At 43.2% G+C, this 27,380-nt stretch overlaps 1 protein-coding gene and 1 pseudogene across 2 annotated transcripts in view; both read right to left on the bottom strand.

Annotated features, from left to right (window-relative positions):
• The window catches only part of SNX24 (sorting nexin 24), a 175,318-nt gene that overhangs the window by 96,647 nt on the left and 51,291 nt on the right, over window positions 1–27,380 (bottom strand). The window lies entirely within an intron of this gene.
• On the bottom strand, window positions 5,491–6,875 carry LOC108636379 (annotated as a pseudogene). The gene has a single exon (XR_001918323.1). The product of XR_001918323.1 is annotated as an uncharacterized protein C14orf142 homolog pseudogene (transcript).

The following is a 27,380-nucleotide window of genomic DNA, read 5'->3' as shown; positions in this document are numbered from 1 at the left end:
CTGGTAGGCTCCGTATTATACACACACAGTTTCCAAAGCTTAAAATTTAGTGAAAAATAAACATACAATTAATATTAATAATATAAATATAAAGCAATATATAAAAGTGCTATCTAGTGATATAAACCAAATTAATTTCCCAAAATGTCCTAAGGAATATCTGTGCATATGAAATGGAGGATATAGCTTCTTTGACAGTTATCCAAACTATATAATATGGCTTTCTATCTACAGGCAAATAGTGGAACATCTGCTATACAGTCACAAATAACAAACTCTGAATGGAGCCACTGTCCCCAAACCAAAATGCCTCTGAAACATTTGGTAGGCAGGTAGTGACCACTCAACATTTATCTCAGACCATTCAACTTTATCTCAGTATTATGACATTATTTATTAACTCATGAGAGGCAGAGGTGCAGGTTACTGTCATTATTTTAAAGATAAGAAGACTGAGAATGAGAAAAGTGGATGACTTTTCAGAAGCCTCATAGCTAATCAGGGGTTTGTCTTCTGGAATACAATCATGAGTAGCTTTTCTGCAAAAGTAATTGCTGAATAAGGCCATAGAAGCCCCTGTCCCTATGATTGTTCACCCTCACACCAAAGCTTAGAAGGGTACATTGAGCATCATCACTACTACCATTATCTGAAGGGACAACTGCAAACTCAAAACCATGCTGTAGTGATTTCTTCAACTCCTCCTTCATGAAGGTCTAACAACCAAATTAGAAGTCAAGGGGGAGAAAATGGGAAACAGAAGCCATCAGGCAAACAAACCACAAGGCTCTTCCTTTAATTCTAAGTGGAAAACCTGTATACTATGTCCATACGGAATCATCCTTCAGGGTGGAAGCTACATTTTAAGAACATCGCTGTCGCAGGAGACAGAGTCTTTTCCATGGAGAAGCCATGGCAGGACCAGAGGTCTTTCCCTGTGGCATTTGAGGAGCAAGGAAAGATGTTTACTCTGGGGGAGCAAATGCAATCTTTGAATATTTACTGAGCAAATGAGTACAGGAATCACGGTGAAGTTGTATCGACCCCAATAACAAAATTAAGGCCAGCTAGTAAATTTTCCATATAGTCTAAAGCTGAGAAAAAGGATTCTGACTTAAGAATTTGCCATGCAAGCATAATGAGCCCACACTTCAAGTCACCCACCAGATAAGGCTGAACGGACAGCTTGCAGGCAGCTCATGTGAAGAAGGACTACTATTCAACCCATTCTCTGGTCAAAGATTGTGTTTGGGGAAAACAGACTGCATGCCACTGTTAAGTAAACAGCCCCTTTCTTCAGAGTGAGTCAATACGGGCCGGGGTGTCATTAAGCCAGAGAAATAACTAGCATAAAATCTGAGATGCAGAATGTTAAAGATAAAGACCTCATTTTACAAGGAGGCCCTGAGACCGAGATCCAGAGTAAAAGCTTCTAAAACACAAAAGCACAAATAATTATAAACACAAAATCTGAAATTAAAGAATTAAGACAAGGGGGTAAACATTCGACTTTCAGCTCTGAAACACCAAGAGAACAAACGCAGTGATGAACCTGAAGAGGGGCCACAGAAAATGCACCCAAAGGACCCAAATCCACAGAGGAGCGGGGAACAAAAAGCAGAGATCCAGCCCAACTTGAGTACAGAGTCAGGAGCACACTTTCCTCACACAGTCAGAATGAACAAGCCCTGCGTGTGGACACAGACTCTGAACAAAGAAGCAAAAACTAGACACAGTGCAAAGTCCTCTGGGTTTAATGTTAATTCTGATATTATGTAGCCATGCTACCCTGAAGGGTCATTTACTCTCACTTCTGATCCCACTCTGTCTGTCTGTCTGTCTGCCTATCTATCTACCCATCTATCCATCTAGTGAAACTGTATGGTTCACTTCTACGTGTAAACATGTGCGAGATGCTGTTGTGTTCAGGGAACTAAAAGCACAATGAATAGCCTTACATATGCTCTGCCAGACAGGACAGTTACTGAAATAGGACACCCCAGTCAGGGCTAAGTCCTTGAGAAAGTGATGCAGACAGTGAGACCTGAAGCCTCACAGGGAGGTGAGCAGGGCCAAGGGACAAGGTTACTTAAACTAAAGAAGATTCATTTGAGTAGCTGGACTGTAAGACTAAAACTCAGGGCCAGGAAAAAGGATCCTTAGGAAGGGAGGAGCCAGACCACACTAGGCCCCTTAAGCCACACTAAAGACTGACTGGCCTTTACCAAATGAGCAATGAGGAGCTGCTCATTGCTGGTAAGCAGGAGCCAACGTGATCAGATGTGCAGAAAAATCATGCTGACTGCAAAATGTTGCATTCCAAAGGGTTCAGAGTGGATGGGGGAGGACTGAGTAGGAAGCTATTAAAGTCTTCTCCAGTGGTCTGCTTCACACTGAAAATTTTATGATTTGGACATTTTCATGTAAGCATTTTATAATTACAATATATCAGATTTAAAATGAACTCAGTCATTTAACAATTATTAAACTCACCCTTTAAAAGTTGAATAGTTGGCCTTTTAAAAAGGAAGTCATGAGGACCCTATAAGACACCTCTCTTCAAAGGCTATTCTCCCTTCCTCACCCACACAAGACCAAGAGAAGGCTGTTCTGCTGGTTAAGACAACAGAGGAAACCACTGTAGGTTGTGGGCACTGGTCTAAGAAGGAATAGAGGGGCTTGGTTGTCCTCCACCTCACAGGGGATGTGTGGAGGCCCCCTCAGGCCATGAAGGCAGTTTGCAGGTGTCCCTGGAGGAAACAAACAAATCAAGAAAAAAGTATGGGTGGGACTGGGGGTGAACGGAGAGGAGAGCTGTTGGGAGTCAGGACTACTATAAAGGCTAGCTGAAGGAGAATGCAAAAGCAGAAGGCATTCTCAGGGCCCTCTCAGTGCTGGACCAAGGGTGAAGTGAGCTGCCCACTTAGGTGAAATGGAAAAGAATGAAAATCAATGGATATACGAAAACCAAAGTCACCATTGGGGTAAGACACTGAGAGAAGAGCATTTTGAAAGAGAATCAGAACTATTTCACTTGTCCCATAAAGGATACCATAGGGGAAGAACTCTGAGGCCCCCAGGTAAACTCTACATGCTAAGTATCTGATGATGGGGATCCAAGTAAAGATGGGCTATAATCTACAAGCTCTAGGTCTGTGTTCATCAGGATGAAGCAATGCATTCCACTCACAACTGGGATTCCACATTACAGAGATCAGCTCTGGGTTCTGTCAAAACTGTGTAATGATTAGGCTGGTGACATAATTCTGAAGTATAGGAAGAAAGTACCACCCAAGGGCTTGGTTCCTACCCAGCACATGACTAGGAGTATGGGTAGCCTATTCATGCGTTGTGGAAAGCGCGTGAGGACAGAGCAAGCCAGTCTTCGAAAGGGGATGGATAGGGAAGGGACTGAAAATAATCAAAGCAGAGTTTTTCACATATCCATTAGTAGCATCCGTCTGCCCTGCTCGCCACCTCAGTCTGATTAAAGGGAATGATGGCCAGGAACCACCTACTCTGTCTCCATTCTCAACAGAGTCACCCCATCTAATATCCTTCCCTCCCCCACCACTCACTCATCAATGCCTGTCTTGCCTCAGGCTAGGGCTTCAAAGACCGGTCAGGATGGCCCTATTTTGAACCAGTCAGTCCTAAAGGAAACCCTGTATATTCATTGGAAGGAGTGATGCTGAAGATCCAATATTTTGGCCTCCTGATGCGAAGAGCTGACTCACTGGAAAAGACCCTGATGCTGGGGAAGACTGAGGGAAGGAGGAGAAGGGGGTGACAGAGGGTAAGATGGTTGGATGGCATCATGAAATCAATGGACATGAGTCTGAACAAACTCTGGGAGTTGGTGATGAACAGGAAAGCCTGGTGCGCTGCAGTCCATGGGGTCACAAGGAGTCAGGCACGACTCAGCGACTGAACAACCACCACCACCATATTCTTATAACCTTGGTCCTGAAATAAAGGGGAAAGAACTTCAAAAGTAAAAGCGACAGCAGAATGAGTGGCGATGTGAAGACCATGAAGAAAGCAGAAGCCTGGGCTGTAGTCCAGGGGACAAGTCCAGGAGAGGGGAGGTCTCAAGACACCCAGACAGGAGGCAAAGAGTGCCTCACATCCTGGAAGTTCTGATGCAACTCTGTCATATTGGATTCTTTTAATTACATTTCCCAATGTCAAAGTAAACTTTATCTCTGGTGACTGTAACTTCCTAATCGTCTCCCTTTACAGCTGCTACTCCTAATAGTAAAGGATGGTTGACTATTTATAGAATAAACTGATATCCTTCTGCCTTGGACCTACAAGCCCTCAATCCTCTCTGGCCTCAAAGCTGCATTCCTCAACAGTGAAAAGCATGCACTAGAAAGGATAATTCCATTAGGTAGTTTGCAAAAGATAACTACACCAGTGTAATGTGATCCAGTCATTACTACAGGGCCTGCCTCTGAAAATAAGTCATTCCCTTGGCGAGTAATTTTTAAGTACTCCGGTGGATCAGGCTCTGAGCTGGCATACAGTGGGGCAGAGAGACAGTCTCTCCCTGACGGAACTCAGAGAAGAGCTAGAGATGAATCACTTGTAAGTATGTGATTATGACTGCAATAGGAGCTGGAAGGAAGTCATTCTAACAGGGAAACCTAGGAACGTAAGGCCAGCCCTGCGATTTAACACTGTGCTCTATTCGTGATGGGGCTTCCTAGATGGTTCAGTGGTAAAGAACCCGCCTGCCAATGCAAGAGACACAAGTTCGATCCCTGGGTCAGGAAGATCCCCTGGAGAAGGGAATGGCTACCCACTCCAGTATTTTTCCCTGGGAAATGCCATGGACAGAGGAGCCTGGCGGGCTACAGTCCACAGGGCCACAAAGAGTCAGACACGACTAAGTGACTGAACAACTACCTTGATGAGATGGACAGGCTAAGGCCATTGTCCTCAGGGTTTACAAAGCCCTGGGCTGCATATAGCTCTCTCCACTCTGCTATTCAGACTCTAGACTTATCCTTGGAGACCAAAGACCCAGGTTCATACTCCAACATTATTGGCTGGGGGTCTCAGTTCAGTTCAGTCGCTCAGTCGTGTCTGACTCTTAGCCTACAGTTACTTAAACTCACTGGGCACCAACATTTTCATCTGTTAAATAGAAATAATACCTTCTCTGTGAGGATTTAAATGAGTTAATACTTACAAGTTCACTGTAGGGTGTCTAGCATACAGTAAGCACTCAACAAATGTTTTAAAAAAACATTTTCATGACCTAAGTATCCCTGAATTTTAGTCAATGCTACTAAAATTATTTGAACTAGTGTTTAATGACCCCTCATTTAATACAGCTTAATGTCTTTGACTCACTTTGGAAATGAAGAGTCTAGAAAGACTGGTCTTGGAATATGTGTCCTTTGTTAAATATGGTAACTAACTACTGTATTTCCTTTTGCACATTTAACACAGTTTCATATGTGAAATAAAGAAATGTTTTTATTTATTTTTTTTTTTAGGAATATATACATATATGTATTTAAAGGATCTGACAGTTCCTTGTTAAGCAAAATCAAAGTCTGACTACAGAATGACATGAAATATCTTAAGTTACAGTCAACACAGGTTGCTTACCTAAAGACTTATACCTGTGTTAACATAAACAGCGTATCACCAGCATAAAAGCACACCCCAATTTGACTCTCTTAAGGTACAAGTTAAACATCTATCTGTTGAGTGGTATCATCTCCAGAAGTCTGTATATTGAGTTCAGGTGTGGATTCAAGATTTTCTTGGGTCTCTCTCAAGGGCTCTCCTTCCCTTCAATATTTCTCACTATTCCCATTTTCCTTCTATGTACATGGAATTGCCATTCTTAAATTTAAATTAACTAATAAATTTATTTGGCCGCACCAGGTCTTAGTTGTGGCATGTGCAGAATCTTCAGTCTTCATTTCGTCATGCTGGGTCTTTAGTTGTGGCATGCAAACTCTAGCTGCAGCGTGCAGGATCTAGTTCCCCGACCAGGGAAGGAACCTAGGCCCCCTGCATTGGGAATGCAGAGTCTTAGCCACTTGACCACCAAGGAAGCACCTGCCATTTTTAAATTTAACACCTCATTTTCATCACTTGCTCATGTCAGTTCCTTGAAATGTTATTGTCCATAAACCTTGACATGTATTTTCATAACAGAAGCAGAAGCTAAAACATGTGGACACCACACAATTTAATCCAATGGGTATTTAAAAAGTATAAAGTAAGAATTCAGTTGCCAACTTACTGGATATCACACATTATTAAATGTCTAATTTCCATGATCTGAAACTGACTTCTCACCCAAGAAAAGGGATTCATTTCTATGCATTTATGTCTTTCTTTGATGAACACAGAAAAGTTTCCTCTTTGACAAAACTGTCCCAGGGCAAAAAACAAACACTTTCCAAATTAGAGCACAAGTTCCTTAAATGTCAGTGTGTGGTAAAATAAATTATGGTAGCAGTCTCTTAAATTTCATAAAAGCTAGTTAAGATGGTTTTTGCCGTTTTGCAGATGGTCCATCTGAATTAGTTCTGTTATCAGTGTTATTTTCATCTTCTGAATCATCTTCATCATCACCGTCCAAGGCCTCGTTGGGAGCCGCCGTCCCCCGGTCCTGTGCTTCCGGCTGTACCTGAGAGCCGAAGAGCTCAGTCACCAGCTCCCTCATCTGAGCCACACCGGACAACAAGCTCTGGAAAGGGTCGGTGACGCCCGGCGCCTCACAAGGCACCCGCAGCTGCTGTCGCTGCCCTTCCAGTCCGATGTACTTGCCCAACAGCTCCATAGCGACCGCTACGCTTCAGGAGCGCGCCACAGTGAGTCGCCACCGGACAAGAAATGTTTTTATAATTCAATATTTTAAATAGGTAATATGTTCCTACGGTTTTAAAAGCTTTAAAAAAAAAAAAGATATGCAAACATACACAGTGACGCCTCCCCTGAAACCCCAACACTCTGTGACCAGGCTGCACCCTGCACCCTGCTTCGGATGCTGTGAACAGGCCCTTTCAGCCTCGCTATGTGCACATCTGACTGAGTCAGCCTTACGTTCTTCACTTTAACAACACACACGGTTCTACCTCTTGCTTCTTCACTTAGCAATGGATCCCAGCATTTTCCCATAGGAGGATATGAAGACTGTCCTTTCCCTCCTTTTATTGCTACATAATATTGTCTTACGTGGATACTGTTATAACAAAAGTCTTTTTGGCTACATCTCTTTCTGGATTGACACAAACTTTCCTAATTGTAGTCTTGGCAGTGGGTGATGGAGAAAATGGGTAGAAACATATTGTCATCTGCCTAGATCATTCTTAGTCAAAAAAATAAAGAGTAACTAGTTACTTTTGGTGGCTTTTACCTAAACAATTTACACAATCCCTATGCTTCAGTTCACAATACTAACTTTTCCCTTGAATTATTTCAGGCCATCTGTTCTGTATTTTACACACTCCCGGATCGGCTTCCTTGGTGTTTCTATGGGGAAAAGCGCTGGCTGCTACAGTATCCAGTCAGTTACCCTGAGGAGATGTCAGCTGTCAAGCATGTCTTCTGCTGTGATTTCCCGCTCCTCTCTCCCTTCCCACTCTGGCTGAGCTGTCAAGTTTCTAGTTTCTGACGTGCATTTACATCACTCAATGACATCTGACAGCAGTGAAAGGCCACAGAAAACTGCTTATTGATCAGAGCAAAACTAGTTGACGGAACAGATGAGGTTGTATCACAGAAATGCAGCCACATTCAGGTGATGACATTTTGCCCCCCGTACACAAGAGCTTAATGGAATACAACTTCATTATATCATGCCACTTGTGCTTACCGCACCAAGCCCATCTCCTGACTGTTTTGTCTATGTGGTGATGAGGACAATCTATTTGCGCTGGTTTCAGTGTATTGCTAACCTGATTTGTTCATGGACACTTGCAAACTGCTTGTGGTCTGTCCTGACAAATAGACCCAAAGACACTGAAATCTCAATCTTGCTAAAATCTAATTGCGCTGTCCTTTAAAAAAAAGAAAAAAAAGAAAAAGAGAATTACCACTTAGTGGGCTGTAACTACGCAGTTTAAAGAAATGGGAAATCTTAGTTATTTCTAAGAACTAAAATGGAGAAGGAACGGCAACCCAGTATTCTTGCCTGGAAAATTCCATGAACAGAGGAGCCTGGTGGGCTACAGTTAGTCCATGGGGTTGCAAAGAGTTGGACACGATGAGTAACTTCACTAAAAAACACCAGATTAAGGCCCTCGGCCTACAAACTGTTCTTTTCCTGTTTTAAAGATAACCATTTCAACAATTTCCCATTTCCACCGCCAATGCAGGCAGAGAGTTGACTATAAAGTTATAAATCAGTATATGTCTGATAGAAGGATCATTAAGCCAAACAGATTCAAAATGTTTTGCCACAAACATATAAGAAAAGGCAGAAAGAAAGGAAAAGGCAGCAAATGGGACAGAATCACCAGCCCTCGCTGACTCCTAGCTGAAAAAATGCTGAAACTTTCCCCTGAGGGTTGTCTGGCCTTCATCTTCTGTCTTTAATTCCTCCCTTGAGGCAGGCATGTTCTCCCAGATTACGCATTCCCACAGCACCCTCACAACCTGTCCACATCTGCATCTTATCTGGACTCAGTATTTTTCTTTAAATAGCCTTTTTACTTCAATAAAAGTTAAAGAGAACTTTAAGGTGAATATGAAAAGAAACACTTGTTTTAAAGTCATGTTTCCTGCTGAAGCTTATAAGCCTGCAGCCTGCGCTCCAGTCCAGAGAAAGGGAGATCAGCAAAGCCAAGCCAAGTTAAATGCTTTGGAAAAGTTTTAGGAGGTGGGCAGAATGGCATAGGACGAAAAGGTAAGTTAGCAGGAGGAACCTTCTCCCCTGTCTATCAGCGTTATTAAAAGCGTGGGCAACGACTGAAATCATGCCCTGTAGCACTGGTGGCCTGTATCTGCTACTGTGCAGGTCCTGTGGGGCTCTTGGGCACAAGGCCTTTCTGTGTCCCCCATGTCTTTGATTACAAGCAATAGCCTTCATTCAGTCTCCACAACCTTCCCAGAGTTCCAATGGGCAGATTCAAGCAGTTGTTAATTAGAGAAGGGAGGGGATGGGAGACCAGGGAGAAACAGTGAAGGGCAGCCTTGGGCAAGGTCCTGTTCCCCCACCAACGGATACACACAACAGTATCTTTGAGCTATTCTGCAGATGGGGCTTCCAAGGAGGCTCAATGATAAAGAATCCGCCTGCCAATGCAGGAGACTGGGATTCGATTCTTGGGTCAGGAAGATCCCCTGGAGAAGCAAATGGCAACCCACTCTAGTATTCTTGCCTAAGAAATCCCATGGACAGAGGGGCCTGGCAGGCTACAGTCCATGGGGTCACAAAGAGTCAGACATGGGACTTAGTGACTAAACAACAAACAACAATTTTCCAGACAAAGAAACCCCCTCCTGTTGGGAGAAGTTAATGATTAATGATGGTATGCTGCCCACAAGCATGTATACCCCAGACAGCTGGAGCTGAAAGTTGATGATGCTGACGCCTACTTACCTCACCACTGGCCCATCAGAAGAATGTCCATGAGCTGATATGTCCTCCCTGAACCATTATTATAAAACTTGTCACTATTGTTCCAAAGCTGGCACACAGAGTTTTGAAGGGATTCGCCTGCTGTGTTCCCCTTTGCCTGGCAAGGCAATAAACCTATCCTTCTCTACTTCACCCAAAACTCTGTCTCCAAGAACTGACTTGGCACCAGTGTACAGAGAGGCCTTCCCAGATGGCACTAGTGGTAAAGAACCCACCCGCCAACACAGGAGATATAAGAGATGTGGGTTTGATCCCTGGGTTGGGAAGATCCCCTGGAGGAGGGCATGGCAATCCACTCCAGTATTCTTGCCTGGAGAATCCCATGGCCTGGCAGGGTACAGTCCATGGGGTCACAAAGAGTCAGACATGACCGAAGTGACTTAGCATGCACGTACAGAGAAGCTGAATTTTTGGCATCATATTCAAACCTAGGGAACACGGGCACAGTACAGTGAATGAGCAGGAGCTGGGTTCAAATTCCATCCCTCCTACTTCCTATATGGTCCCCATCAAATTATTGACCCTCTATGAGCCTTACTTTCCTCTCATCTGTAACAGGAGATTCTGACCACATACAAACCTTAAAGAATTGTTCCGAGGAGTAAAAGAGATCAAGCATGTACACTACTTAGCATAGTAGGCCACATTAAGAAAATAGTTGTTGTTATTGCTTTCTTCCCATCTCCTTGTGCATATCTTGAGCTTAAAAACCAGAAAACAAAAGGACAGAGGACGGAAGAAGCTCAAGGCAGAGGGTACATGAAGGAAAGAAAGGAACGGAAGCACTTCTTTGGCGATCTAGTGGCTAGGACTTGGTGCTTACACTGCTAAGCGTCCAGGTTTGATCCCTGGTCAGGGAACCATACAATGAGCAAGGCTAAAATACAAACCAAAAAAAAAAAAAAAAAAGAAAGAAAGAAAGAAAAGAAATGGAGAAAAAGAGAAAGAGAAGCACAAGGATTAAAGAGGGAAAAAATGGAGTTGAAAATACACAAGGTTTACAAACTAATTTCTGCAGCTTCCTTGCTGGTAAAGCTCTCCTTCCTCACCTCACCCAGGTTCTGATCCCTTCTTTCTGGCAAAGCTCTTGTCTAGGCTCCAGTAACACTTTGCTCAAACTCAGCTGCCTGCCCCTTAAGAGGCTTCTTGAAGACAGTGGCCTCATCTCCCCTCACACCCTCTCATCCACCCTCCACCTTCTTGATCCTCAGGATCCAGCTGAGCACCTGGATGCCCACAAGCATGGGGTGGAGTGGTTGAAATGAATGCCACCAGATCACTCTAGTATCTTTATTTCAAACATGTCAGGTGTTTCAAGAAATACTTTTTTGACTCTTCACAAATCATACCATATAAAATGCTTCTGCCACAGGCCGCATGTTTTTCTCCAAATACTTTTGTTTCATGCACTAAACGTGCTTCCTGCTGCTGCTACTGCTGCTAAGTTGCTTCAATCCTGTCTGACTCTGCAACCCCATGGACTGCAGCCTACCAGACTCCTCCATCCATGGGATTTTTCAGACAAGAGTACTGGAGTGGGGTGCCATTGCCTTCTCTGAAACATGTTTCCTACATGGAAGCAAAATATTGGCTCAAATCAGATCCATCCTGCTGTACTAACACTTAATACGGCACATGATGACCATTACATATAGTTGTGCAAGGTAGATGATGACAGGAAATAGGCACGGCAGCATGGTGAGACCCAGGCCGAGTCAGGTGCAAGTGAAAAGTGCAGAGAGCAAGCGTGCACCCCCACCAGCCCCAGACAGCCCAGGTTTAATGCTCTTATCCCAGCCCAATGATCAAAACCACCCTTTCACTTTCAGAAGTATGCCAGTTTGGATGATAAATTTTGTGGCCACCCTAAGAATGCAGAGGAACATCCCACCCCATGCAGGTTTTTGAGGTCTTAAGGCTCTTTATATACACTGATGTCTTTGTGGCTCATTGCTTTATACATATTTGTTTTTATAGGCATATCTTCCCCGACTCTAAGTTCTTATTCTAATTCTGCCTCTAGTACCAAATTGAGACCTCTCCATATAGTAGGTACTTAACTGTGGTTGAATGATTCATCCCAAGACATCCTCAACTCAATAAACTAGAATATAACATGGGATGGAATTTAACTAAGGAAGCTGGTGAATGACCAAGTGAAATTCATTTAAACTGAAATTCTTAAGTAATGTCTGTGAATCTGAAAACCAAAATTATGAATCTTACAGACAGGAGTAACATCTGAGGTGGAAAGTAGGGACTAGGGCTTGGAAAATGTGGGCAGATCTTCAAGTAAGTGTTCCCAGGAGAAAGTTGCAACACTTTACCATAAAGATTTCTGGATGCAGTTAGCCAGTATTACCTGTATTTAGGGAACCTCTGGAATGAGTGGCTTAGACAGACTACCCCTAACCAACAGGGCGAAGATCTAGAATCTCAGGCTTCGTCTCGTGTGCACTGTCAGAATGAACCCAACTGTCAGGAATGGACCCTCTCACACACTCCTCCCACCTCCCAGGGTCCCACTCGCTTCTCTACCCTCTGCCCCTGCTGATAACCTCAGAGTGAAGTCAGGACCCTCACCTACCAGAAAACCCTTAAAATCAAACATGTCTACTGGAGTCCTGGTTCACATCTTCACGGCTGGAATGTGGGTTATAAATACACGCTATGTTCTAACGTATACTTCCACTGAGGATATTAAGGACTTCGAAGAACTTTTCTGAACTGAAATGTCTTTCACTTAAAATGATGCCTGTAGCTAAGACCCTCGCCAGGTCCCCAGAAGCCGACAATGTGAAGCTCAGGGGTGGGCAGGTGCCTGGAGACCAAGGCCGTCTTCTTCCACATGGCCTATGACTTAACCCAATGGCATTCTTTTTTTTTTCTCTTAAACTCCATGGAGCCTAAGTCAAAGTCAAAAGCGAAACTAATCCTGGATTTATTATCAAGAAACATTCTGTAACATGTATACTATCATGTAAGAATCGAATCGCCAGTCTATGTGCGATGCAGGATACAGCATGCCTGGGGCTGGTGCATGGTGATGACCCAGAGAGATGTTATGGGGAGGGAGGTGGGAGGGGGGTTCATGTTTGGGAACGCATGTATACTGGTGGTGGATTCATGTCAATGTATGGCAAAACCAATACAGTATTGCAAAGTAAAATTAAAAAATAAATAAATAAAATAAAAGAAACATTCTGCATTCGTAACTGTGTTTCCATGGTCATAGAGTTTAATTTAAATAGCATGTTGAACAGGATTAACCACATGAAGCCAAATCACTGATGATTATGTAAATTACTAGTAATTTAAGAGTCTATAGAATATAAACAAAAGCTATAAGACATTTTGTTTAAAAGCTAAGAGCATATAATTGTGGATTTGTAAAAAAGGCATTTAGACATTTAATGATCTTAAAATAATTAAGAAACAAATAATTTTTTAAAGATGAAACATTCCACTGGGTGACTGCTTTACTTCAACAAGTGATTAAAGCAATGGCAACCCACTCCAGTATTCTTGCCGGGAGAATTCCATGGACAGAGGAGCCTGGCAGGCTATGGTCCATGGGGTCGCAAAGAGTCAGACATGACCGAGCAACTGTCACTCACTCACTCTCCTGCTCTAGTTTTTAAAACTGTGTTCAACTTAACCCACCCAACTCAAGACTTCACAAGGGCTGCGAAAAACTATTGTAAGGTCTCTTGTCCATACTGTGTCATTTACTCTAGGACCAACCAGACACAATATTCATAAAGTTGTTTTACATTTTATTATGCATTACGCTTGTACATCTCTCAATGCAGTTATTAGAAAATACTGTATAACTAGGAAAAGAAGAGAACCAGATGTATACGTACAGTAAACGGAGTATTTCAATTAGGAATAGGAGTCCACCCAGATGGGCCCACATCATCAGTGAACAAAGCATGTTACCAAAAGTAGGGAAATTTAGAAACATACCCTTCTCAAGCAGATTCACAAAATATTTGCACTTTAAACTGCAGGAGCAAGGGGGCAGACAAACTACAGTAAATCACAATTAAGAATATTTACGAAACAAAACTCACTATTAAACACATGGTCAAAAACTCCCCAGGTTTTAAAACTCCATTCAACATGACTCTTCTTTCAACCAGAAAAAGATGAAATGAACACCGTGAAGATGCCCAGTACACGGGACATAAGTGGATGCATAAAGCATAATCTTCAGGTCAGAGTTCATAGACCAGTAGAGGGGACCCGCCTGCTCACTGATCATTATAACAGAGTTCAAAAACCGGTATAAAAGAGACACAAAAAGGCAGAGCAGAGGCACAGCAGAGAGCACGGACAATCCTGCCTGGGGCAGCTAGCCCGTGATTCGCAGAGAAGCGAGTGTCTGAGCTGGGTGCTGCCTGGGCTCTCTGTCTGTGGGACAGACATGGCCCCAGACTACAGAGCAACAAGGACAAAGACAGAGGCCCAGAACTGATGCGGTACGTTTGTGTGACCTTCATAGACTGGCGGGAGGTGAGGCTTGGCTGAGTCTTGGGAGAGGGGAGAACGGTGGGGGGCATTGTTGAGAGGAGGTGACGAGGCAGACTGGGATGAGATCAGGAAGGGGCTTTTCTTACCCTTACCCACAACTCTAAGCTTTGGGCTGTAGAGGGCCAAGAGGCAGCAGAAAGGCAAAGTCAAAAGAGGGCATGGAGGGACACCATGAGGGAGAGGCTCCTCTAGAGGGCCGGGGTGACACAGCCACATGAGAACACAGGGGAGATGGAGAAGGCAGGGAACAGGGACCTGGGGCACAGATACTTCCCATAAATCATGGCATCCCAGTTGAGGGAGAAACAACGAGCATCTTGTGTTTTATGTCAGGAACCTGGGTGGATGGTGGTACCCAGACTCAAAGATACGGAGGGCAAACAAATGTTGTTTTTTTCTGGAAGAGAGAAAGAAAGGAGGCAATGAAATCAGTTTGGGGCCTCCTGAATTTAGGTACCTACAGAGTATCAAGACAGACGCCACTAAAAAGCAAGATGCAGAAGAGTGATGCCAAATGGCCGACAATGGAGGCGGGAGCCAAGTTTCCCTCAAGGCCAGGGTCAGACAGAACAGGAACAAATATGCAAGACACTCTCAGGGAGAGGATGGAGGGTCAAGATCCTGAAAGAAATATGTAGAGCCCAAGCGGCAATGACAGGAGACAAAGTCAGAAGAGTCAGAGGCCAGGTAAGCCTCAGGCTACAGTATGGAACAAAGCCATCAGAGGAGCAACAAGGGTTGCTTTAAAGCAGCAAGGAGAACATGGGCAGTAGGGAACCAGGCTGATCATTCCTGAATTCCAAGACCACTTATTAACACTTTGCATTTTGTCCTTAACCATATATTGGTTTTTGCTGTTATAACTACTGTAGCTTCAAATAGCCTATATTCCAAAGGAAAGAAATTACTTTTTATGTATCCTGTACATTCTCCTTAGTGTTACCCACAGTACATGGCTTAAGGGAGGAACAACAAATACTAGTTAAACGAAAAGAAAACAAGATATATTTCAAGAATTTCAAAACTTAAGTAGTATGGAATCAGTTCAGTTTAGTCGCTCAGTGTGTCCGACTCTGCGACCTCATGAATCGCAGCACGCCAGGCCTCCCGGTCCATCATCAGCTCCTGGAGTTCACCCAGACTCATGTGCATCGAGTCGGTGATTCCATCCAGCCATCTCATCCTCTGTCGTCCCCTTCTCCTCCTGCCCCCCAATCCCTCCCAGCATCAGAGTCTTTTCCAATGAGTCAACTCTTCACATGAGGTGGCCAAAGTTCTGGAGCTTCAGCTTTAGCATCATTCCTTCCAAAGAATATCCAGGACTGATCTCCTTCAGAATGGACTGGTTGGATCTCCTTGCAGTCCAAGGGACTCTCAAGAGTCTTCTCTAACACCATAGTTCGAAAGCATCAATTCTTTGGCGCTCAGCTTTCTTCACGGTCCAACTCTCACATCCATACATGACCACAGGAAAAACCATAGCCTTGACTAGACAGACCTTTGTTGGCAAAGTAATGTCTCTGCTTTTGAATATGCTATCTAGGTTGGTCATAACTTTTCTTCCAAGGAGTAAGCGTCTTTTAATTTCATGGCTGCAATCACCATCTGAAGTGATTTTGGAGGCCCCCAAAATAAAAGTCTGACACTGTTTCCACTGTTTCCCCATCTATTTCCCATGATGTGATGGGACCAGATGCCATGATCTTCATTTTCTGAATGTTGAGCTTTAAGCCAACTTTTTCACTCTCCTCTTTCACTTTCATCAAGAGGCTTTTGAGTTCCTCTTCACTTTCTGCCATAAGGGTGGTGTCATCTGCATATCTGAGGTTATTGATATTTCTCCTGGCAATCTTGATTCCAGCTTGTGCTTCTTCCAGCCCAACGTTTCTCATGATGTACTCCGCATATAAATTAAATAAGCAGGGTGACAATATACAGCCTTGACGTACTCCTTTTTCTATTTGGAACCAGTCTATTGTTCCATGTCCAGTTCTAACTGTTGCTTCCTGACCTGCATATAGGTTTCTCAAGAGGCAGGTCAGGTGGTCTGGTATTCCCAACTCTTGAAGAATTTTCCACAGTTTATTGTGATCCACACAGTCAAAGGCTTTGGCATAGTCAATAAAGCAGAAATAAATGTTTTTCTGGAACTCTCTTGCTTTTTCCATGATCCAGCGGATGTTGGCAATTTGATCTCTGGTTCCTCTGCCTTTTTGAAAACCAGCTTGAACATCTGGGATTTCATGGTTCATGTATTGTTGAAGCCTGGCTTGGAGAATTTTGAGCATTACTTTACTAGCGTGTGAGATGAGTGCAATTGTGCGGTAGTTTGAGCATTCTTTGGCATTGCCTTTCTTTGGGATTGGAATGAAAACTGACCTTTTCCAGTCCTGTGGCCCCTGCTGAGTAGTATGGAATGCTGCTGCTAAGTCGCTTCAGTCGTGTCCGACTCTGTGCGATCCCATAGACAGCAGCCCACCAGGCTCCCCCATCCCTGGGATTCTCCAGGCAAGAACACTGGAGTGAGTTACCATTTCCTTCTCCACTGCATAAAAGTGAAAAGTGAAAGTGAAGTCACTCAGTCGTGTCCAACTCCTAGCGACTCCATGGACTGCAGCCTACCAGGCTCCTCCGTCCATGGGATTTTCCAGGCAAGAGTACTGGAGTGGGTTGCCATTGCCTTCTCCAAGTATGGAATAGTTCCTCAAAATAAAAACTAGCATATGTAAGACAGCTAGTGGGAACCTGCTATAAAGCAAAAGAAGCCCAGCTCGGGACTCTGTGATGACCTAGAGGGGTAGGATGGAGGTGGAGTGGGAAGGAGGGACATATGTGTACATACAGCTGATTCACTTCATTATACCGCAGAAACAATACTGTGAAGCAGTTATATTCCAATACATAGGTTTTTGTTAAGTATCCAGGTCTTCTTCTCACTCAAAAAAAAAATAAATAAATAAACAGTCAAGATGGTGGAGGAGCCGGTGGACATGGAGTATGTCTCTCTCCATGGATGCATCAGAGATATATCTCCAGATGCAGAAGATATTGCGGAGAACCAGCTGGGTACTGTCAGGAGCTCTGACTATCGAAAAGGAAGATATAACTCCACTCAAAACTCAGTAAGACGAAGGAAGGAAGGGAAAAGGAGGAGGAGAATGAACAAGACTTGACCTGCACCTGGGGGGTGAGGAACTGAAGCAGGGGTCAGATCCCCACATGAGGGCATCGGTTGGGACAGAGGGGAAGCTTCTGAGACTGCTGGAGACTGCAGCAGCTCATTTGTGACAGTCTGAATGGAGTGAGAATCACACAGGAAATCTGTGCCACAGCCCTACATGCTCTGGACAGGGACGCAAGGCCACCAGAATGCACGGTGGCTGGGAGCTAGAGGAGCATGGGAATTGAACAGCAATCCGAGGGCAAGGACTGCTGTTGGCTGTGGGGAGAAAGTCCACGGTGGGGAGTGCTTTTAGAGGAATGCTGGGCAGCCATGGAGGCAGGGCACCGCCGCTGAGTCACATGCAGGGAGTGAAACCATCACTGTAGCTTCTCTCTCTGCAGACGCCAGCGCTGGCAGCCGACCAGTAGAGAAACACCCTGGACAGGGGGGCCCTTTGAGTGCCTGAGGCAGTGAGCAATAGAGAAGGGCCCTAGTCAGGGAGGTCCTATAAGCACTAGCTGCCAGAAGCTGGGAGAGAATTCTAATAGTGCCATATCTCTTGCACCTGTGGCTGCTGGCTTCCCTGCACACCTGGTGCTGCTGGGGTTCCCGTGATTCAAGCAGCTGCACTACCTCCAAGCTCAGTCCTCACTGGGGCAGACTCAAGCCCTCCAGGGCTGCCTTGGGAGCAAACTCCTGTGGATGGTCCACATGCAGAGGTAGGGAGAAAACCACAAATGAGCTTCAGAGGAAGAGTGACTAAGAGGATCGAAAACCTTTTCACCAGCTGTATAAGCTGCAGATTAAATCCACACGATCAAGCAGGTAGACTCTATGTCAATGGACCACATAAAAGGACAGTGAGTATTCCCACAAAAGAAAAAGCCCTAGCTCTGGCAGCTGTGAACATTGGACACAAGAACATGCAGGAGTAGGGCTAGATTAGAGCCTGAGCTGTCCTCACAGCAGGTCCAGAGACCCGCTGCCACAGTGCTGGAGGGCCTCCTAGGGGGGCAGAGGTGGGCTGTGGCTCACAATGCGGGAAAGGACACTGACAGCTGAGGCCCAAGAAAAACATTTATAATTATTCTTATATTTTGATTCATTCTGTAGTTGGTTCTGGATTTTATTTTTTTCCTCTTCTTTTTTTCTTGTTGCTGTGGCCGTTGTTTCATTACTGTTATCTCTACTGAGGCTTTTGAGAACTTTTTTGGTTTTGTTTTTAATCAAATTTTTAATTTCCTTTTATATAGTTCCACTTCTGCTTTGGCTTTCTGTGCCTCTGTGGTTCTTTTTTTCTTTATTTTTTGCTGTTGCTCTTTTCTTGTTGCAGTTATTCTTTAATATATACAGATCTTTTTAATATACTTACGTTTAACTTTGTTTTTCTTTTTTTTTCTTCTATTTTTCATGTTTGTTTTGTTTTCCTTGCTTTATTCCTCACTTGGCACTCTGCCTTGGTCTTTTTTTTCTGTTAGTTTTGCTTTTAATTGGCTGATACCATTTTTGGCTTCCTTTGCTCACTGACTCACTCTCTTGTACTTTGCTCTCTTTGGTCTGTTTTGGGTGTGTGTGTGTGTGTGTGTGTGTGTATGTTCCTGGGTATATGTATGTTCCTTGGCTTTTGTTTCTATTTGTCTATTTGTCTGATTTTAATTTTACCATTTGTCTGGGGTTCATTTTTGTTTCCTGTTTTTTTTTTTTGTTTGTTGTTTTTTGTTTGTTTTAATCCCTTTACTGCCATAACAAATGGCTTGTGGGATCTTGATTCCTCAATCACAGGTAGAACCTGAACCTCTGGGGTGGGAGTCCTGAGTCCAGGACACTAGACTGCCGGAGAATTCTTGATCCCAGGAAGTATTAATCAGTGGGGACTCCCACAAAGACCTCCACTTGTATCCAAGACTTGGCACCACCCCATCTGCTGGCATCACCCAGAGCAGGATGCCTCACCCAAACCACAAGCAAGACAGGAATACAAACCCAATCATTAGCAGACAGACTTCCCACAGACACCCCAGAACATAGTCACCTCATACAGCCCTGCCCATCAGCAGGAAAAAAAATTCAACCTCTTCCCACCAGGATGCAGGCACAAGTCCCTCCCACAAGCCACTGGACTAACCACGCCCACCAAGGGCAGAGAGCCTACAGCCTGGGGAAAGGAGACATCAAACACAGTAAAAGTTAGACAAAATGAAAACAGAAATACTGTGCAAATGAAGGAACAAGGTAAAAACCCACAAGATCAAATAAATGAAGACAAAATAGGCAAACTACCTGAGGGGGGGGTGGAAAAAATCAGAGTAATGATAATAAAGATGATCCAAAATCTCAAAAAACAGAATGGAGAAAATGCAAGAATCATTTAACACATTTAACAAGGACCAGGGACGGGGGAGCCTGGTGGGCTGCCATCTATGGGGTCGCACACAGTCGGACACGACTGAAGTGACTTGGCAGCGGCAGCAGCAGAAGAAATAAAGAAAAAGCAAACAGTGATAAATAACACAATTAGTGAAATTAACATTTTTTTCTAGAAATAAACCAATAGCACAATAACTGAGGCAGAAGTATAGGAATGCTAGGAGAAAAAGAAAGGATATGAAAAATTTTTTTCAAAAGATTATAGTCAAAAACTTTCCTAACATGGGAAAGGAAATAGTCAATCAAATGCAAGAAGCAGAGAGATTTCCTATACAGGATAAACCCAAGGAAAAACATACTGCTGCTGCTGCTGCTAAGACGCTTCAGTTGTGTCCGACTCTGTGCGACCCCATAGACGGCAGCCCACCAGGCTCCCCTGTCCCTGGGATTCTCCAGGCAAGAACACTGGAGTGGGTTGCCATTTCCTTCTCCAATGCTGGAAACTGAAAAGTGAAAGTGAAGTTGCTCAGTCATGTCCGACTCTTCGCGACCCCATGGACTGCAGCCTACCAGGCTCCTCCATCTATGGGATTTTCCAGGCAAGAGTACTGAGGCACATATTAATCAAACTAACAAGATACTATAAAAGAATTACTAGAGCTAATCAGTGAATTTAGTAAAGTTGCAGGATACAAAATCAATAAACAGAAATCCTTTGGATTCCCATACACTGGGAATGAAAAATCAGAAAGAGAAATTAAGAAATCAATTCCATTCATCACTGCAACAAAAAGAATAAAATACCTAGGAATAAACCTACCTAAAGAGACAAAAGACCTGAATACAAAAAAACTATAAGATAGTGATGAAAGAAAGCAAAGCTGACATAAACAGATACACCATGTTCCTGGACTAGAAATATCAATATTGTGAAAACAACCATACTGCCCAAAGCAATCTACAGATTCAATGCAATCCCTATCAAATTACCAAGGACATTTTTCACAGAACTATAACAAAAAATTTCACACTTCATATTGAAACACAAAAGACTCCAAATAGCCAAAGCATTCTTGAAAATGAAAAACAGAGGTGGACGAATCAGCCTTCCTAACTTCAGGCTATACTACAAAACTACAGTCACTGAGACAGTATGGTACTGGCACAAAAACAGAAATACAGACCAATGGAACAAGACAGAAGCCCAGACATAAACCCATACCCTATGAGCACCTTATCTTTGACAAAGGGGGCAAGAATATCCAATGGACAGAAGACAGTCTCTTCAATAACTGTTGCTAAGAAAACTAGACAGCTATATGTAAAATAATGAAATTAGTACACTTCTTAACACTATGTACAATAAAACCCCCAAATGGATTAGAGATCTAAATGTAATACCAGAAACTATAAAACTCTTAGAAGACAACATATGCAGAACACTCTTTGACATAAATCTCAGAATATCCTCTTGACCCACTTCCCAGAGTAAAGGAAACAAAAGCAAAAATAAACAAATGGGACCTAATTAAACTTAAAAGCTTTTGCACAATGAAGGAAACTATAAGCAAGGTGAAAAGACAGCCTTCAGAATGGGAGAAAATAATAGCAAATGAAGCAACTGACAAAGAATTAATCTCAAAAATATACAAGCAGCTCAAGCAGCTCAATTCCAGAAAAATAAACAACTCAATCAAAAAACAGGCCAAAGAACTAAATAGACATTTCTCCAAAGAAGACATACAGATGGCTAACAAACACATGAAAAGATGCTCAACATCACTCATTATCAGAGACATGCAAGTCAAAACCACAATGAGGTACCATCTTACACCAGTCAGAATGGCTGCTATCCAAAAGTCTACAAACAGTAAATGCTGGAGAGGATGTGGAGAAAGGGGAACCCTCTTACACTGTTGGTGGGAATGTAAATTAGTACGGCCACTATGGAGAACAGTGTGGAGATTTCTTAAAAAAATGGAAATACAACTGCCATACTGCCCGGCAATCCCATTACTGGGCATATACACTGAGTAAACCAAAATTGAGACACGTGTACCCCAATGTTCATCACAGCACTGTTTATAACAGCCAGGACATGGAAGCAACCTAGATGTCCATCGGCAGATGAATGGATAAGAAAGTTGTGGTACATATACACAATGGACTATTACTCAGCTAATACAAAGAACACATTTGAGTTTGTTCTAATGAGGTGGATGAAACTAGAGCCTATTATACAGAGTGAAGTAAGTCAGAGAGAAAAACACCAATATGGTATATTAATGCATATACATGGAATTTAGAAAGATGGTTAACGACAACCCTATGAGAGAGACAGCAAAAGAGAAACAGATAAAAGAACAGACTTTTGAACTCTGGGAGAAAGTGGGATGATTTGAGATAACAGCATTAAAACATGTATATTACCATATGTGAAATAGATGACCAGTCCAAGTTTGATGCATGAAACAGGGCACTCAAAGCCAGTGCACTGGGACAACCCAGAAGGATGGGATCGGGGGGAGGTGGGAGGGGGTTCGGGATGGGGGGACACATGTATACCCATGGCTGATTCATGTCAATGTATGGCAAAACCCACAATATTGTAAAGTAATTAGCCTCTAATTAAAATAAATTTATTTTTAAAAATCTACAAACAATAAATGATGTAGAGGATACGAAGAAAAGGCAACTCTCTTGCACTGTTAGTAGGAATATAAACTGATACAGCCACTATGGAGAACAGTATGGAGCTCTCTTAAAAAACTAGGAATAAAGCTACCATCAGTTCAGTTCAGTTCAGTCGCTCAGTCGTGTCCGACTCCTTGCGACCCCATGAATTGCAGCATGCCAGGTCTCCCTGTCCATCACCAACTCCCGGTTCACTCAAACTCATGTCCATCGAGTCGGTGATGCCACCCAGCCATCTCATCCTCTGTCGTCCCCTTCTCCTCCTGCCCCCAATCCCTCCCAGAGTCAGGGTCTTTTCCAATGAGTCAACTCTTCACATGAGGTGGCCAAAGTACTGGAGTTTCAGCTTTAGTATCATTCCTTCCAAAGAAATCCCAGGGCTGATCTCCTTCAAAATGCACTGGTTGGATCTCCTTGCAGTCCCAGGGACTCTCAAGAGTCTTCTCCAACACCACAGTTCAAAAGCATCAATTCTTTGGCACTCAGCCTTCTTCACAGTCCAACTCTCACGTCCATACATTACCCCTGGAAAAACCATAGCCTTGCCTAGACAGACCTTTATTGGCAAAGTAATATCTCTGCTTTTCAATATGCTATCTAGGTTGGTCATAACTTTCCTTCCAAGGAGTAAGCGTCTTTTAATTTCATGGCTGCAATTACCATCTGCAGTGATTTTGGAGCCCCCCCAAAATAAAGGCTGACACTGTTTCCACTGTTTCCCCATCTATTTCCCATGAAGTGATATGACCCAGAAATTCCATTACTGGACATATACCCTCAGAAAATCACAATTCTAAAAGACACACGTGCCCCAGTCTTTGGGCTTCCCTGATGGTTCAGTGGTAAAGAACCTGCTTGCCAATGTAGGAGACATGGCTTCAATCCCTGGGTCAGGAAGATCCTGTGGAGAAGGAAAGGGCAACCCACTCCAGTATTCTTGCCTGGGAAATCCCATGGATAGAGGAACCTGGCAGTTTATAGCCCATGGGATCACAAAGACTCAGACATGATTTAGCAATGAAACATCACCACCACCACCCCAATGTTCATTACAGCACTATTTACAATAGCCAGGACATGGAAGCAGCCTAGATGTCCATCAACAGATGAATGGATAAAGAAGTTGTGCTACATATATACAATGGAATATAACTCAGCCATTAAAAAAGAACAAATTTGAGTCAGTTCTAGTGAGGTGGATGAACCTACAGCCTGGTATACAGAGTGAACTAAGATTATGGCATCTGATCCTGTCACTTCATGGCAGATAGATGGGGAAGCAATGGAAACAGTAACAGACTTTACTTTCTTGGGCTCCAAAACCACTGCAGATGGTGACTGCAGCCATGAAATTAAACGATGCTTGCTCCTTGGGAGAAAAGCTATGACCAACCTAGACAGCATATTAAAAAGCAGAGACATCACTTTGTTGACAAGGGTCCGTCTAGTCAAAGCTATGGCTTTTCCGGTAGTCATATATCGATGTGAGAGTTGGACCATAAAGAAAGCTGAGTGCTGAAGAATTTCTGATTTTGAACTATGGTGTTGGAAAAGAGAGTCCCTTGGACTGCAAGGAGATCCAACCAGTCCATCCTAAAGGAATTCAGTCCTGAATATTCATTGGAAGGACTGATGCCGAAGCTCCAATACTTTGGCCACCTGATGCGAAGAACTGACTCCTTGGAAAAGACCCTGATGCTGGGAAAGATTGAAGGCAGGAGGAGAAGGGGATGATGGAGGATGAGATGGCTGGATGGCATCACCGACTCAAAGGACATGGGTTAGAGCAAGCTCCAGGAATTGGTGATGGACAGGGATGCCTGGTGTGCTGCAATCCATGGGATCACAAAGAGTCGGACATGACTGAGCAACTGAACCGAATACAAAGTGAAGTAAGGAGAAAAACAAACATTGTATATTATCGCATATATACGGAATCTAGAAAAATGATGCTGATGAACCTATTTGCAGGGCAGCAATAGAGACACAGAGATAGAGAGGAGACTTGTGGGCACAGGGGGAGAAGAAGAAGGTGGGATGAGCTGAGAGAGGAGCCCTGAGACATATGCCTTACAGAACTGAAATTTGAACATGTGTACTTTCCAATGCAAAGACTTGTGTCTTCCCTGCTTCTAATTTTTAAAGAAGGTTTTGTATTTCGCATTTTTATAAACTGCTTCTACTAAGGCCCCTTTTTTTTTTCCATTTGTGAGTAAATCATTCTTTAAAAAATTTCCCCTTCCTCTGCTATGAGGATTATCCTTAGAAGAGCATATGCTGTCCTCAAGATTTCACTGAATTCCTTCATCATTGTCAGAAGCATCCAACAAAAAGTGAAGCTCACGTAACTGCTGAAGGAATTTTATATTACTCAACAGAAGCATAATCAATAGACTATATGTGAAGACTTTTTTTTTTTTTCCTGGTGCAGCAATAAAATTTCCATTGGCCTCATGATAGTTGAAGAAATAAATCCACTGAAGTTAGAAGTTAGTGATAGAGCATCTGATGCCAGAAATCTACTAACAGCAAGGGACACACTGTGCCAGCTCCAAAGTCATCATGACAGCTCCCAGGTGGACACTGATGACCAAGGCAGGGCAAGAGCAGAGACCAGGTTACTTCAGACAAAGCAGAGGCTGGCAGGAGGTGCTGAAAGTCAATCCACCGGGAATGGCAAAGAGCAAAGTTCTCACACCTAGAAAAAGTCCTCGAAAATGGGCAGGATAGCCCACCACCAATGATGCATATACATGAAGCACCTGGCCACCAAACAACATGTACACATCCACCAATGGATGGGATCCACTTTCAAGGTTCTTTGACTCCAACTCCCAAACTTCGATTTGGACACTGCCCCATCACCAGATTTGGCCCACTTGCTTGGTAACAAAAAGCTCTTCAGTTCAGTTCAGTTGCTCAGTCATGTCTGACTCTTTGTGACCCCATGAATCAGCACTCCAGGCCTCCCTGTCCATCACCGATTCCCGGAGTTCACTCAGACTCACGTTCATCGAGTCAGTGATGCCATCCAGCCATCTCATCCTGTCATCCCCTTCTCCTCCTGCCCCTAATCCCTCCCAGCATCAGAGTCTTTTCCAATGAGTCAACTCTTCGCATCAGGTGGCCAAAGTACTGGAGCTTCAGCTTTACCATCATTCCTTCCAAAGAAATCCCAGGGCTCATCTCCTTCAGAATGGACTGGTTGAATCTCCTTGCAGTCCCAGGGACTCTCAAGAGTCTTCTCCAACACCACAGTTCAAAAGCATCAATTCTTCAGTGCTCAGCTTTCTTCACAGCCCAACTCTCACAACCATACATGACCCCTGGAAAAACCATAGCCTTGACTAGACAGACCTTTGTTGGCAAAGTAATGTTTCTGCTTTTCAATATGCTACCTAGGTTGGCCATAACTTTCCTTCCAAGGAGTAAGTGTCTTTTAATTTCATGGCTGTAGTCACCATCTGCAGTGATTTTGGAGCCCCAAAAAATAAAGTCTGACACTGTTTCCACTGTTTCCCCATCTATTTCCCATGAAGTGATGGGACCGGATGCCATGATCTTCGTTTTCTGAATGTTGAGCTTTAAGTAACAATAAAAGCCCTGCTTGGTAACAAAAAGTCCTGGTAATTCACAGCTCTGGTCTATAAACCTGAAGGGTGTTTGAAATTATTAATGTCCAGGCCTTCAACCTGAGCAATTGCACCAGAGTTTCTGGGCAGAAAACAGTATAAACAGACACATCCATAGTCATTAAGATTTGACAGATATTTACATTTTTCCATATTGACTTTGATTTCACTCTTTCCTCCAAGAAATGAAATGTTATTGATTCAGCAGAACCCATATTTACCCTTCATATTACCACCATCCCCTTCCTTCCTTGACCTGTGCTCTGCCATAAATACACAACTGGGAGTGCTGGTGGGCTGACCAGAGCCTGCCTCTGACCCCAGGCACATGGCCGGCTGCACTGCACCACCCTGCCTGCGAGAACCTGGGTTTTGATTATTATTTAAAAATGGAAAGGGATTCTAAGTAAGACCCGCTGCATTTTAATCGCAGCCAACTTTCCCCTTGCCATCAATAGAACACACTTCCATTTTTATAATATATGTCAGGGAAAATAAAGTTTGAAGGCAATTTAACACTGACTCCATAGGAGGACTTCTATGCCTTAAAGTTTCATACAGGCATGCTCACTGTGAATCTTCTCTAAGTCCCTATATAACAGTAACATCAACCTTGTGAACAGAAAAATCACATTTCACCCAACACACACAGATCACAATACACACACACACGAGAACATTTGTATCACCTTGATTTGTAACTACTAAATCAATACTGTTGATCTTAACATTCAGTTCAGTTCAGTCGCTCAGTCGTGTCCGACTCTTTGCGACCCCATGAATCGCGGCAACATTAAAGCCTTATAAATGAATCAAGGAGCATGTTTCCATCCCACCCCCCTGCCAAAGGCAACAGAAGACAAAAAGTCAAACACTTTCACTTTTTTTGAAGGGCTCAGGAGAACAGTGAACCTATAAAGTCTCAGATATTTAAAGAATTAAGTTCCACTAATATTACAGGAAATATGATCAATTAACCGTTATTTTAGTTAGAAAAAAAATTAGAAATCTAAAAAGCAGCCTAATAAATATGGAGAATATCCAAAATTAATCATTAAAAAAAAATTTTCAGGTGCCCATGTGTATATGTTTGTGCCCATACAGATTAACTCACTGCACCTTGTTAGGAGATTTTTAAAAAATACTCATGTTGTCACCACAAAATATTTGGAATGAAGAAATCATACCCCTCCCTACAAACAGCTGATATGATCAAGTTCCACATCAGCAAAGTGACAAGTACAAAATGATCCACTCTTTCCATTTAATAGGTTATATATACTATCTTCTGCTTCTTGTGAATGTACCCGAAACAAATGTTTGTACATGTATGTAAAAGCTCATAGAAAAGAGTAATATAGCATGATTGGGAAAG

This window comes from Capra hircus, chromosome 7 (assembly GCF_001704415.2).
Source record: "Capra hircus breed San Clemente chromosome 7, ASM170441v1, whole genome shotgun sequence".
Classification (NCBI taxonomy): domain Eukaryota; kingdom Metazoa; phylum Chordata; class Mammalia; order Artiodactyla; family Bovidae; genus Capra; species Capra hircus.
Note: the sequence above shows the minus strand (reverse complement) of the source record. Positions and strands in the feature narration are given on the sequence as shown.